This window comes from Hibiscus syriacus, unplaced genomic scaffold (assembly GCF_006381635.1).
Source record: "Hibiscus syriacus cultivar Baekdansim isolate YM2019G1 unplaced genomic scaffold, ASM638163v2 tig00111095_pilon, whole genome shotgun sequence".
Lineage (NCBI taxonomy): Eukaryota > Viridiplantae > Streptophyta > Magnoliopsida > Malvales > Malvaceae > Hibiscus > Hibiscus syriacus.
Genome location: NW_024062980.1, coordinates 1,377,218 through 1,391,838, shown reverse-complemented (window position 1 = coordinate 1,391,838; position 14,621 = coordinate 1,377,218). Strand labels below are relative to the sequence as shown.

The 14,621-nt window shown below is 34.6% G+C and overlaps 1 pseudogene; it reads left to right on the top strand.

Annotated features, from left to right (window-relative positions):
• Positions 1-14,621, top strand: part of LOC120152767 — a 36,799-nt pseudogene that overhangs the window by 16,486 nt on the left and 5,692 nt on the right.

Here is a 14,621-nt window from a genome sequence, read left to right as displayed (position 1 = left end):
AAGAAAATCCTTTAACTCGATAAGAAATCTTGAAATTTGCAATCCTCCGTCGGGAAAGCTATTTCAACTATTTCTCTTTCGTAAAAGATATTCTACCATTGATTATGTAAAAATTGCGAATCAAATATAACTAAAAACGATGTTTACATACGAGTAAATTGATTAACTAAAAACGTGAATTGAATACAAATTAAAAAATTTGAAATTTACATTCACATAAAATAAAATAAATTGTCACTTAAAATAACACACATTGCATCGTTTGAACAAATTAATTAGCAAAATATACTCGACTTATTTCAAGTTTCTATGTCGTTAAAATGTCGTACCGGATCACACCACTTCGATCAAGTGGTACTTTCCACGCCCATTCTACGCATACTTTCTTGAAATATAATCGAATATTTCATACATAGATAAAAATAATGAAAATAAATGTAATTGGAAATACAAAATAAAATATTCACTTACTAAAAACATTATTTACATAATACAAATAACCGAATAACAAGTACAATAAAATCATACCTAAATGAATAAAATAAAATATTACAGATCTAAACACAAATATAAATAATCATATTTGATTTTAAGGTACCAAAATAAAAATAATAAAAACCTAAAGGAATAAATAACAAATAAAACAAATATCCAGGGCCAAGAACAAAATATTAAACAGTATGCAAATCATACACAAATAAGATTAGGGACCAAGATGAAAATATAGAAACTTAAAAGGCTAAACAATAATTATAAATAAAGAAAAGCCCAGATAGCAAACATTAACTAATACATGAACCAGAAATATAAATAACCCATAAATAATACTTAGGACTAGATTGCATTAAAATATAAACATGAAAGCTGAATAAAAAAATTAAACCAAAAGTAAAAAAGTGACCAAAATGAAAGATTTACAAATGTTGCTGTCAAATTCGAACATAAAAAAACATAACACATGATCAGTGACTAAAATGTAAGATACATAAATATCATATCCAAATTCGAACGTTCACAAAAAATAAGCAACACACAAAAACCCGTGACTAAATTGAAATAATTATAAATATTGGGACCAAAGTCACATATAACCAGAATAGCATAACAAGTAATAGCAGGACTAAAATGTAAGGAAGGAAAAATAAAGGCTCGAAATCAAATAATATATAATTTCATTTAATGGCTACAACAGAACATTACAAATACACGGGGACCTATAGTGCGATTTACCCTAAATACATGAGAAACACGGGTGAGTTTCTCAACCTGCAGGGACTAAACACGCCATTAGCCCTTTAAAACTCTAAAAACACGGGAATGGAGTGCCCAAAACGGCTGCGTTTTGCTCCCCACATCTAAGCCCCCAAAACGGCTTCTCCCCTCACTTTTGCTTCATTCTAACAGACGAAGAGAGAGAGAGAGTTCCAGAGAACTCTCCCAACTCTCTCAAACGACGAGAGAACGGCCACGGTGGCCGGAGGCTCCCACGGCGGGGCCGACGGCTGTGCACGGCTCCGCACGGCCCGGAGAAGTGAAACTGAGCCCAAACGAACCCTCTCTTCTCCCTTGAACCAGAACCCTAAACTTTATAGCCTAAAAACCTATCTAGACCCCTAAATCTTAGGTTGTTACCTCTCGAAACAACAAGAATCCGGCGACTCTTGGTGTTCCCAACCGCTTCGAACCCACGGTGAGATCCTCTCTCTCTCTCTTTCCTTTTGTTTTTTTTATGCTTTGATTTTTTTCCTTTTCTTCTGTCCAAAACCCGAATGGTCTCTCTCTCTTTTTTTTTTTTCCCAAAAAACCTCCTTCCTCTGATATCTTTGCTTGATTTATGGTTGATTTTGCTTCGTTTGGTGAGATGATGATGATGCTAGCGTAGGGGTAAGGGTCTCTGACCTTGGTAGGGACAAATTTCCCGATTTATCGGGATTTAGGTATTTTTAATTTAGGTTTGGATATATTTTTTTACTGATTTGGGTTGATTTGGGACTGATGGGTTGCTGTTTGATTGATTTTTCACTGTAGATGACGATGGTGGCGCGGGAACGGCGGCTGGACCATCGGAGTGGGCCGGAACAGTGACGGTGGCGCGGCTGTTCATTTGTTGCTGGCGGCGGCGGCTGGATGATGATACGTTTAGGGTTTAAAACCCTAATTACTTGGGCCAGATCCAGGCCTGGTTCGGGTATTGGGCCTGAACCGGTCTGGGCTCCAAGTCTTGTAATTCTGGGTCGGGTTTGGTATCTGATGGGCTTCGGGTTTGAGCCTGCAAAAATTCGTAATAATAAATATAATAAAATAATAAGATAACGATAATAATAATAATAATAATAAAATAATAATAATAAATAACGAAAAAACCCGGACAAAACGGGTGTCTACATAATGCATCTTGGTCATTATCTCAGCTGGAATATTTGACTTTGTTTTTCTTTTCTTTTCTTTTAAGTCTTCTTGTTTGTTACTACCCCAGGAGGCAATATTCCAAGTTGTCGCTGGAATTCTACATTTAGGAAATGTTGAGTTCGCAAAGGGAAAGGAAGCAGATTCTTCGGAACCTAAAGATGATAAATCTCGGCACCATCTAAAAATTGCTGCAGAATTATTCATGTGATTTTGTCATTGCTATTTTTATCCTTAGGCATCCATATTGTCCTCAAGAGTACATTTGACTGGGAAAACTCTTAATGTGTCTCTTGTATAGGTGTGATGAAAAGTCTCTTGAAGACTCCTTAGTTAACGTGTTATCGTGACTCGTGGGGAGAGCATTACAAAAGCGCTTGATCCTGATACTGCAGCTCTAAGCAGAGATGCTTTGGCCAAAATTGTTTATTCAAAATTATTTGACTGGTAACTTTCTATGAACCATATAGATTCATTCTGGAGAGAAACACAGAGACATACATGCAAAACACATCTTTTATATGATCTTTTTCTTGACATTTTTTATTTTGGTTTCCCAGGCTTGTTGAAAGATAAATATTTCTATTGGTCAGGATGCGAATTCAAAATTCTTGATTGGTGTTCTGGATATTTATGGATTTGAGAGTTTCAAGACAACAGGTGCTTAACTGGTATGCTTTGTTTTCATCGTTTACAGATATCAATTTCTTTCATGATATCCCTGTGCTTTTTCATGATTGGGATATAGATAGGGGAATTCGATATTTTAAGGCCGTGATTTTTAAAACTTTGCTTAAAGATTATGCAGGGTCTATATTTTTATTAGATTTGTGGGTATTACCACTGCTCTCTCTTGGCTAGTCAGGACTCATCCTTCACATTCTTTCTGTTATTCAAGTTTTACGGTGTGCAGAACTGTTGATCATGTTCCTATGTTTGGCTGTGTCAGTACCTACGTAATTTTTAAAATTTTCATTGTACACAGTTTTGAGCAGTTTTGTATCAATTTGACGAATGAAAAGCTGCAGCAGCATTTTAATCAGGTTTATAATTTAGATTGATTATAGTGTCTTTAGGATGTTTTAGCTTTCAAAGCAATACTTAAAACGTCCGATGCTGCATTTTTACAGCATGTTTTCAAGATGGAGCAGGAGGAATATAAAAAGGAGGAAATTGACTGGAGCTATATAGAGTTTGTTGATAATCAAGATATTCTTGATCTTATTGAAAAGGTATAGCACGACTCATATTTATCTTACTTACAAAAGCAATTTATGTTACAAACTCTGCATACACACACTAACAAATTAAGCCATGCTTCAATATTTACTTCATTATTATTGTTTTTAAGAATATGGCAATTTAAGCCATTCTTATTGTTGATAAGAATAGTAATTTAAGCTATTCTTTTATGAATAAATTTCGATCCTTACACAGCCTTCATTATTATTGTTTTACGAATTTGGCAATTTAACCCATGCTTTTTGATTGAAATTTCTATGTATCTTGTTAACTAGAGGTTTTAGACTATGCTTCAATATTTTTCATGTTTCCTAGTAATGCCTAAACTGTATTTTAGTTACTTATCTTCAGCAGAATGTCGCCACCTGTATTTATGTTTTATCTATTTATTCTTTGATAATAAATTTATGAACTGAATGAAAGAAACAATCCATACATGCAAGTGTTATCCTTTGATCTTTCTGAACTTTCCCTTTATTTTGAAAGAATTGAAAAATATATCTTGTTAGAGTTCAGAATAAGATTATAAGGATCTCAATTTTTTTTATTATCTCATTATAAAGCTTTTGAAAATAATGCTGCAGAAGAACTTTTGGAACTGTTTTTTTTTTTGGGGGGGGGGGGGGGGGAGGGCATTTGTCATGATGAGTGATAGATTTTTACCAACTGATGTTTACTTTTCTGCTTACAGAAACCCGGTGGCATCATTGCTCTTCTTGACGAGGCTTGGTAGGCATCAGATGCATAACAATGTTAAACCACCATTTCCATTTTAAGAAATTCGGTTTATGTACCTTTAGTTTCATTAGCTTCTATAACCTGTGAAATTGTGACTATAACTCCTGTTATTTTTCCGTTGCATGTTTCCTCGATCAACACATGAGACGTTTGCCCAGAAGCTCTATCAGACTTTTAAAGATCATAAACGCTTCATTAAGCCTAAGCTGGCACGCACTGACTTCACCATTTGTCATTATGCTGATGTAAGTATCTCTATGCTATGGCATTCTTATGAACCACATTTAGGAACCCTTAATGCTAAGCTAAAAGATGGCTGCTGGAAACATCTGTTATGCTCCATTAAGTTTAGCTTACGCAGTGTATGTTTCTGATTATGAAACCTTGTACCCACAGACTTGATGATGTCCAGCTTGTAAAAGACAACTTAAACTTGAATAGCAAGTACAGCTCTAAACTGGTAAAGATTAAAGGACAGATCTAGTTCGCTTGTTTGACTCAAAGTATGAACAACAATCCATTTTACCAAATTTTAAATCTTCGAAAAAGCCTTGATTCAAGTTATTAAATAACATAAACTTTTTTTTATAGAGTGGAGGTCTCGTTAAAACCCCCTTCATGCTTTCTAGAATACTATCAAATATCCGAAAAGCTGCGGAAGGAGGAAAAAACCTCGGATTTCATTAGCACACAGCAAACATTACAAGAAAGGAATATTACAACAGCTTAAACCTCTCCTTAACCAGAAAACCCATTCCCTCTTAAGGATCTGGTAGGATTACCAAGATAAACACCTACCCCTACACGATCAACACTTACCCAATCCCTTGCTTTGCTAGCTCGTCTGCTTTCGCATTTACACTCCTCTTAACCCATCGAAGCACAACTGCCCTTTCTTTAATGGATGCTGCAATGCCTGTCACCCAACTCCAAGAAGGGAACCTGACATAATATAGGGTCTTTTACCCAATCCACTGCTACCATACTGTCGCTCTCCACAATTAATCTATTCTTCTTGCTAACCTCCATTTCCATGAACATAGAGATGCCTTGTTTGATGGCTAATAATTCTGCCATGATAGGAGGTCCTTGCCCAACAGCCTTTGAGAAGGCGGCTAGGCAGAACCACTCTGATCTCGAAACAATCCCCCGATACCTCCTCTTCCCCACGAATGTTCCGTAGCTCCGTCGACGTTGACTTTAATAAAGCCCTGCGGTGGTGGTGACCATCTCTCAAGAGTCTTTGAAAGGACGGTAGCTACTAGCAAATTCTTAGCCAGAGAGGGTCACTGACCAGGCAGTCAAAAGATAATTCTGGCGATCGATGTAGCACCTTAAGGCTTAAATCATGATACAAGACGGGTCTTTGCTAATAATAACAACACTGCATCTAGGTGGCAGTTTCGAAATATATCTCATTCCTTACTTTCCATATAGACCAAATTACCGCAAACGGAATGAATTTCCAGATTGCACTTGACTTAGCAATTGCTTCATTATTCCAAGAGATTAGGAAGGAAGAAATCGTACCTGGGAACACTGTTAAGGTTTCCCAATAACTCATGATCCGATTCCAAACCATCCAAGCCACCCTGCAGCCTACAGAGATGGAAAACTCTGTTCTTCTTCCTTGCATACAGGACAAACTGAGCCTGTTACAGCCCTTACCCCCTCGCTTCACTAATTCACTTTGACAGCGATTCTTCCGATCACCTGCCAAAGAAAAACCTCCACCCTTGGGGGGGGGGGGGCAATTCCCATCCATATGTATTTGCTCCATTCAATCTGGTTGTTCCTCTCCTTAGTGAGTGTGGCTCCAACTGATTTATTGTAAACGATCCAACTCCATTCCCTTTCCAAGAGAGGCAATCCGACTCCAGGTCGCTTGATCGCTGCTAAGCAAGAGAATCATATCTTCCCATTGTGGAACCTCCCAGTCCTTGAGCCTCCTGCGAAGTGGATATTTCAATCCCAACCCACTGTTCTTTTGTTCCAAAATCAGAAAATTTTCCGCCTTTGTTCCATGACAGAGCTACTGATAGCATTGTTTGTGCTGTAAGTAGCTAAACTGGTAGTAATGGATCTTAAATAAACATAATTGGTCCCAATATTAGCTACAAATGGCTTGTTCCAAGTGCGAACCATTTAGTACTGATTTGAGTGCTACTGACCTGTAGGCTATAGTGAATTTAGCATATTAAACTTCGCACACTGCCAGTGAGATACCTTAGAATCCGTTGGTAGCTAGAAATCTTAAGGGGATTGTAAGAATCTCATTGAAAGGTGTAATTCTCGGAATAAGAAATAAAATTTAGACTACATCTAAATTACTGACTCCTAAATAGGACAATTAACAATAATTTTTTTTTTGATAAAAAGATGGTCTCGTTAAAACCCCTATCATAACCCTATCTACAAAGGTATATCAACGAATATTGGATGGAGTAAAAGAGTGTCAATAATTTTATTACTAAAAAACAAGATACGACAGCAGTACATTAGACCAATTACAACCATACTCCTACCACCCAGGGTCGCCCTGGGCCGGGGTAGGAGGGCACCCGCCCAAGGCCCACAAAATAATTTTTTTCATTATATATTTTTATTTTTTCTGATAATAAATTAAAAGATTGTAAAATAAATAGAGTAATCTATGCATTTAGTACCTATACTATCAGTTTTGATTCGTTTTACCTAAATTTTTAATTTTTTTCAAAAGCATGTCTAACATTTAGTTTTAATTTCATTTTAGTACCCGTCATTAAAAACTTAACACTTTAGTACCTAACTATCACTTTTGGTTTTTTTAGTACCTAAAATTTCAAAAAAAAAACAAACTTAATGATAAATTTTGAATGGATACTAAAATGAAATAAAAAACTAAAGTTTTTAACGGTAGGTACTAAAATGAAACAAAACTAAAATTTACGTATGTTATTGAAAAAAATTAAAAGTTTAGGTATTAAAACATATCAAAACTGATAATTTAGATACTAAATACATAATTTATTCAATAAAATAATGGAGCCCACAAATTTATTATGGTGTCAATTATCTTTATTAAATTTTATATTAACATTAATAACTATTCTTCATAAATTCTAATTAATATTTCTTTCTCAAAATTCAAAAAAAATCAATTGTACTCTTTAATTTTGGTCTTTCCAAATTTTCACTATCAATTCACTAAATCTCTTTCTCGATTTTTCATATCAATGAAAAAATTATTAACATTATTTTTTTCAAAACTTAATGAGAGGAAAAATTTAAGTATAATTAGTATGTTTTTTTTCTCTTTCATATTTCACAATTCATCTTAAAATTATTATTCTCATTTTTTAATTTATCATATTTGTATCACACGTAAAGTCACAATTGTTTGTTATCAATTATGGTGCTTGAATAATTTGAAGACTGTTCTTAAAATTCTAGGTAGATTGTGTTTTCAAATTCTTTCTTTTAATTTTATATTTTCAAATTCTAGAAAAGATCGTTCTTCATTTTCAAATGCTATGTTATGCATTGAGAAAAATATGTTGGAAAGCATTGATGTTGACACTATCATCAATGGTTTTGCATTAAAATATTCGAATGTAATATTTTTTTATAAGTATTTGTATTCTTAAATATTTTGACATTTTTTTATTATAATGAATTATTATTTTTTAATTTAAAAAAATTAATAAAATATCTAATCAGATATTTTTTAATTTTTATATTAGGGGCCTATTTTTTAATTTTCGCCCCGGGCCTAAAAATAGCCAGGGTCGGCCCTGCTACCACCAACAACAAAATCCAATACAAACTATCAACCAATCCCTAAATATTACCCCCTGGTCAAGCCTATCCAATACTCAACTTGGCAAACTCATATGCCTTGTAATTGGCACCTCTCTTAATATGCCTAATGACCACACCCCTATTTATCACTATATTGGCAATGTCATTCACCATTGCTTTAAGCAAAGGAGTACAAGAAGCTGGATTTTTAATCCATTCTAGAGCCATTAGACAATCAGATTCTAAAATTAGTCTTCCCCTAGTAGCCCACTCCGAGTCCAAAAATAATTGCAGACCCCTCTTAATAGCTAGCAATTCTGCCAAAATTGGAGGGCCCGAACCAACTTTCTCTGAAAACAAACAGTAGATATTACATGACTCCAATATACAGTTTTAACAATTTTTTTCTCGATAAAATGATATATATATCATCTAGAAATAGTTACATCAGATATGATTCTCAAATCTAGTTTGAAATGGACAATTTCTAAGTATTCACTGTGAAGTAATTTTTGCTACAGGTGACTTACCAGACTGATCTCTTCCTGGAGAAGAACAAAGATTAGTTGTTCCAGAGCACCAGGCTCTCATGGCTTCTTCCAAATGCTCTTTTCTTTCAAGCTTGTTTCCTCCTGTAGTTCAGGAAACATCTGGTAAATCATCGAAGATGTCCTCAATAGCTTCAGGATTCAAGGTCTGTTGCTGCTCCAATGTCTATGAAAATAGCAGATCATATGCGTCATTTATTTTATATTTTTGACTTGTACTATCTGCTTTATACAGCTACAACTCCAAACTTTACTTGATACTTTGAGTGCCACTGAACCACACTACGTTCGTTGTGTAAAGCCAAATAATGTTCTTAAGCCGGGAATATTCGAAAAAATCAATGTACTTCAACAACTTCGGTGCGGGGTGAGTTTTAATATTTTGGCCAATCCTTTCTTTAAGCAGCCTGTTCGTATGATGATTTGGTACATATTTTATTACAGGGAGTGCTGGAAGCAATTCGAATTAGTTGTGCTGGATTTCCCTCTCGAAAGTCGTTTCGTGAGTTTATAGATCGGTTTTCCATATTGGCTCCAGAGGTTCTCAATGGAAGGTAGCTTTTCCAAGATTTTCTATAGTAGTTCAAAATTATTATTTCTTTTATTCTTTAATCCGCAAGTTACCTTTTTTGGTAGCTATAATGAGGTTGCTGCTTGCAAGAAGATCCTGGAAAAGAGTAACTCATAGGTTGTCAGGTACATCTTATTTGAATAGAATTTCTTAAAATAAATTTGGGACAGTTTATTTCCATTCCATGTGCTTGTAAGTTGAATATCATGAATCCCACAGATCCTGTTGGGTGGTTGATCATGTCATGTAATCCCCTCAACCGATGCGAGTAACCCGATCCATCTGGAGTGTCACTTTAGGGTCACCGGAGCGACCCACTGTAAAAAATAGCGGAAATTTTAAAAATTTTATTAAAACATGTAAACTCATAAAATCATTTGTCACTATTTAAAAATAAAACAGATTTTCATACTCGTATATAAAACAAAAACAATTACAAGCCCCTTAATTACATGTACCATACTCTGCAAGCAACACCGGAATAACTCCCTTACTGAAGTCAATAGCTGCACTGATACAATTCTTTAACCTGCAATGGTGAGTAATAGAGTGAGCTTCGAAAAGCTCAGTAATACAGAACTACCAGATGATGCTGAAGAACGACAGATACAAATAAACGTATTTTTCCTTATTGGTTCAGATATTTACAGATTTCTTTATGCTGAGCGGAGATCCTACTGATATTTCAGGTGATAACGGACAATGAGCTTTCAGTTCATAGTAATATTTCATATAATTGAGTTCAGGAGATCAAAATAGATTGTTTAGTGTGTTCCCGTAAAACTAGTAAAAAGATATAGATATTTTAAAACATATTTATATATACCCCATCCGTCACGTACAAAATGTGTAGGTTCCCCAGAACCATACAACTCCGTCACGTCTAGTAAGGCCCTGAGCACACAGCCGAGGAGACGGTAAGTAAGGCCCTGAGCACACAGCCGAGGAGCCTCCATGTATTCTTCCTCCAACAATAACCCTCAAATAAAACATATTCCGTCCGTAAACGAATATATCAAAATCAAAACATAATCCATGTCAAGTATCATATCAAAATCCAAGTCAAGTATCAGATCAGAATCCAAGTCAAGTATCAGATCAAAATCCATGTCAGATATCATATCAGAATCCATGTCAAGTATCAGATCAGAATTCAAATAGAAAATCAGATAAAATATTCATGTGAGTAGGGAACACCATAATTTACATATATATTCAAAGATATTGGATAATCTTAACAGTAGAGGAACACGGATCTTTAGTATACCGATATAATATCGGAATTCAGAATCACTATTGAAAGAGTTCAACTGACGGAATCATCAGTTATTCAGAATATGACTTGAGTTGATAAGGAAGAATGAAGATTCAGGACATTTACAGTCTATGTCGATTGATCGGATTATCAAACAACTCTTAAATGAATAGTTTCCCAGAACTAATGCTTGTCGATTGGTCAATTCATTGTTCTTCCAAGATATTACTCTTTAATATCACAAATTCTAGTCTATATATAATCTTCGGAATCATCGCTGAATAAATCTTCCAATGTCTTTATTTCATGTTCACGCTTCCACTATATCATGAATGCTGACGTGCTTGATTTGTAGTTCATGATCTATAAGAACATTACATCATGTATGTTCATTAACATTTCCAGACTCATCCAAATCACTTACTTAATCCTTAGTCCTTGAGGTTACTTAATTCATTTAGTAGTCAAATCCATTCCAGTTACTTCTGAGTTTTCCAGGGTAATCCAACGTTTCTGAATTTCGGATACATACTGTACTTCCGTTCAATTCAATTTGGTCTTCATGGTTGATTTGTCTAACAAATATCAATTCTTACTATTGAATGCGATCTAGAGTGAGTTGAACTGAATACTTCCAAAATTATCATCGAGCCAAAATTGAGAATACAAACACGCATTCAAGTGACATCTATGTCGTTCAGGTACTGATATAACACTAGTATTGGTTGCTCGGCTTAATATGTGATCCATAACTTTTAAGAACAATACTGCATCCATGTTTATTTGGATTCCTTAATTAATTCAACACCTCTACTTAGTTTAGGTCATAAGGGTATTTTGGTCATTTTGGTGCTAAGTTTTATTCCATTCTTTAGAGCTCGAGGATATCTAATCATTCTTGTGTTTGGTGATATTCTGAGTCATTTCTATTACAGAGGTATTTTGGTCATTTTACAGATCTACTGTATTTCAATCTTTTCCTTCCATTCGGTCTAATTATTTAATTTAACTTTATCATTTACTTCAGTCCTTTCAAACAATTCTGACAAAAGAACACCATTGATAAATCATTCTTCAGGTATTACTTATAAACTCGGATATTTTGGGTCAAGTGCCTTCTCAGATTTTACAAACGGAACATTAGGAATTATTCTGCACTAAGTCAGGATCTTCGCAATCAAATCCGTACTTAATCGAGTTAAGTACGAATCCTCAAAGTACTTTCTTATTCAGGTCAACTCGGAATTTTTTACCTCTCAAGGCATTTTCGTAATTTCTAACAAGATAATTTAGAGATCCTATGATTAATTGTTTTCTTGAACATTCTCTGATTATTGTTTTCTTGAACATTCTCTGATCTTGAATTCTCTGATCTTGAAATAAGTCCCTTAACAGACTTCTAGTATCTTGCACAAACCCTCTTGGGGTTAAAAACTGATTATCCATTTTTCTAAGCAAACTAGAATTTCTTATACACATCTGTAGTTTTATCAGATCAATAAATCTTTTCAGAGTTATTAATCAACTTTCAGGAACAATTCTTATCATTTTACAACATATGGGTAATTTCGTAATTTAACTTAATCGAAATATTCTCATAATGTATCATCCAAGTACCTTTAATGAGATAAATTATAATCTACATATCCATGGTTGATTCCTTTATCCTTAATTCCAAAACTTGTAATTTAATTCCAACTGTCCTCCAATTCTTATAATAGTCATCTGAGACATATTCAGTTACCTACTTTCTACCGCATTCGTATTGAGTGTAGAACTTCATTTACAAATATGATCAAACATTTCTATTCATGCATTTACCAATACCAACATGTTCTATAAAGCATAGAGATGTAGTAATGTATTACCTCGATTTCTGTGCCATACTGATCGACCATTAAATTTTTCGAACGCCCTCGATCTTGAAATCATCTTCCAATAATTCCTCAGATGCATATCAATAGAAATTAAATAAAAAACGAAGCTTAATTCTGAAAAACAGATCGAATCGAGTGATAATCAGTCAAAACAGCTTATCGGGTTCGAGTTTGGCGAAACGGACCCCAAAAACAGATTCGGGATATCAAAAATAAAATATGACTTTTCAAAAAAATTTGACTTTTCGGTCAAAGTCAACGGGTTTGACTGGAAATTTCGAGGCCTTTGAGTCTGAATTTCGAAAAACGGACTACGGAATCGAACTTAGAACGTCGAAAACGTCAGGATTTTACCCGGTCAAGTCAAAGTCGTTCAACGCTACCGGCCGGTCAAAAGTTCTGATCAATAGTGGTTAACGAGGTCAATGGTCAGTCGACCATTTTACACAAATATCACCCTAACAGAAATTAATTACAAAAGCCACCTTCTACAAATATTTACAAAACTAACACCCAAATTTTACACAAATATCACCCTAACAGAAATTAATTACAAACTAACACCCCTACGCACAGTGGCGGCGCGTGAACAGTAATACGGTGTCGGAAAATTTCCGGAAAAATTCCTAATAATTATTTTAAGGCATTTTGAAACACTTACTGAGCTCGGTTCACAATTTTGAACGGCGGAGAGCTCGATTCCGCAACAGCAGAAACTTTGATTTTCTCACCAGTCCACGCGCCAACGATGACGTAGAAACGGAGATCGCCGTGGACTCGGAACGATACAAGGAACACGCGGAAGGTGTCGAAAACGGATGACCGGATCGTCGTGAATCGACGAAAAACCAACTGAAATCGAGTTAAAACCGACGATACTTTCAACTGAATTAACGACAAATGACGATGATTCATAACGAAGGTTTGAGGAGTTTTGTTCTTCGTCGACAACGAACACGATGGTGATTTCGGTTCGTCGATTGAAGGTCGGACTGCGAGTAGATCGGAGTTGAAAGAAGGGTTGAAGTGGGAGGGAAAATGAAAATTTCTGCATAAACATACGGGAAATGGGTTTATAATTCATCCCATAAAAAAATTTTATTTATGTCCATCCTAGTTTCAATGTCTTAAATTTTGATATTTTACAATTTCATCTTATTATAAAATATTTTTGGGGTTGGGTATAATAGTTATATTCCTCTCTAAAATCATCGACGTCTATCTTCTTTGCGTTGAGTTAAAGTCCATTCATTTGTAACGTTTGTGGTAGTGAAGGAAGTCATGCTTCCTATTCATGTGTACATACAACATTAATGTAATTCATAAAAGTGCATTTTCTAGTATCACATTATCAAAAGTAAGCTTTATAATCATCTTGTTTTTCATACATATTTCATTCAAAGGGAAGATTTTGAAATTTTAGATTGTATAATAATAATATGCCATTACAAGGCTGACAAGAGAAATGCAATTACCATTGTTCAAATTGCAATGTTACATTCCATGTAAATTGTGCAATGGGGAAAACAAGAACTGATGCAGTACAATTTCATTAGAAAAAGATGAAATTTTGCATGCCTTCGATGTGTTATTGCTCCTGCACTTGTTCTCAAACATGTCTAGGACTTAAGCACCTCCTCCTTTTCTATGCCGGCTATACAAAAGAATACAGTGCTTGTAGTTTTTGTCATAAAGGGTTGTTCCATTTAAAGGATATAATTTTTCTTTAGATCATATATCTTTCATTGTTTATTACATTCTCACACAAATGTAATGAACACTTTTTCGTTCATTCATCATGATTATAACAGTTATTTAAAAATCATTATAATTGATATTTGATAAGATTGGAAATCAAAATCTTTGTTTCATATTTCTGCAATATGTAATACTTCTGCTCATTACTGATATTTGATCACAATTGGTATCAGTTGTAGATTGAAATTGAAGTCATTCATGTTACAACAAAATCCCTACTAGGAAGAAGGGTATTGTATCCAATTTTATTAGTGGATTAAATGAGGAACTTAAGCATAAAGTGAAGGTACGCGAACCACAATCTCTATCAGATGCTTTTCAAAAAGCAAAATTATATGAATTGACCTTGGATGTAGACAATATGAGGAATAAAACCACTAATCGGTAAATTCATTTTCATATTATACTACTGCTCCTACACAGTTTAACACACCAGTTTGAGTCAG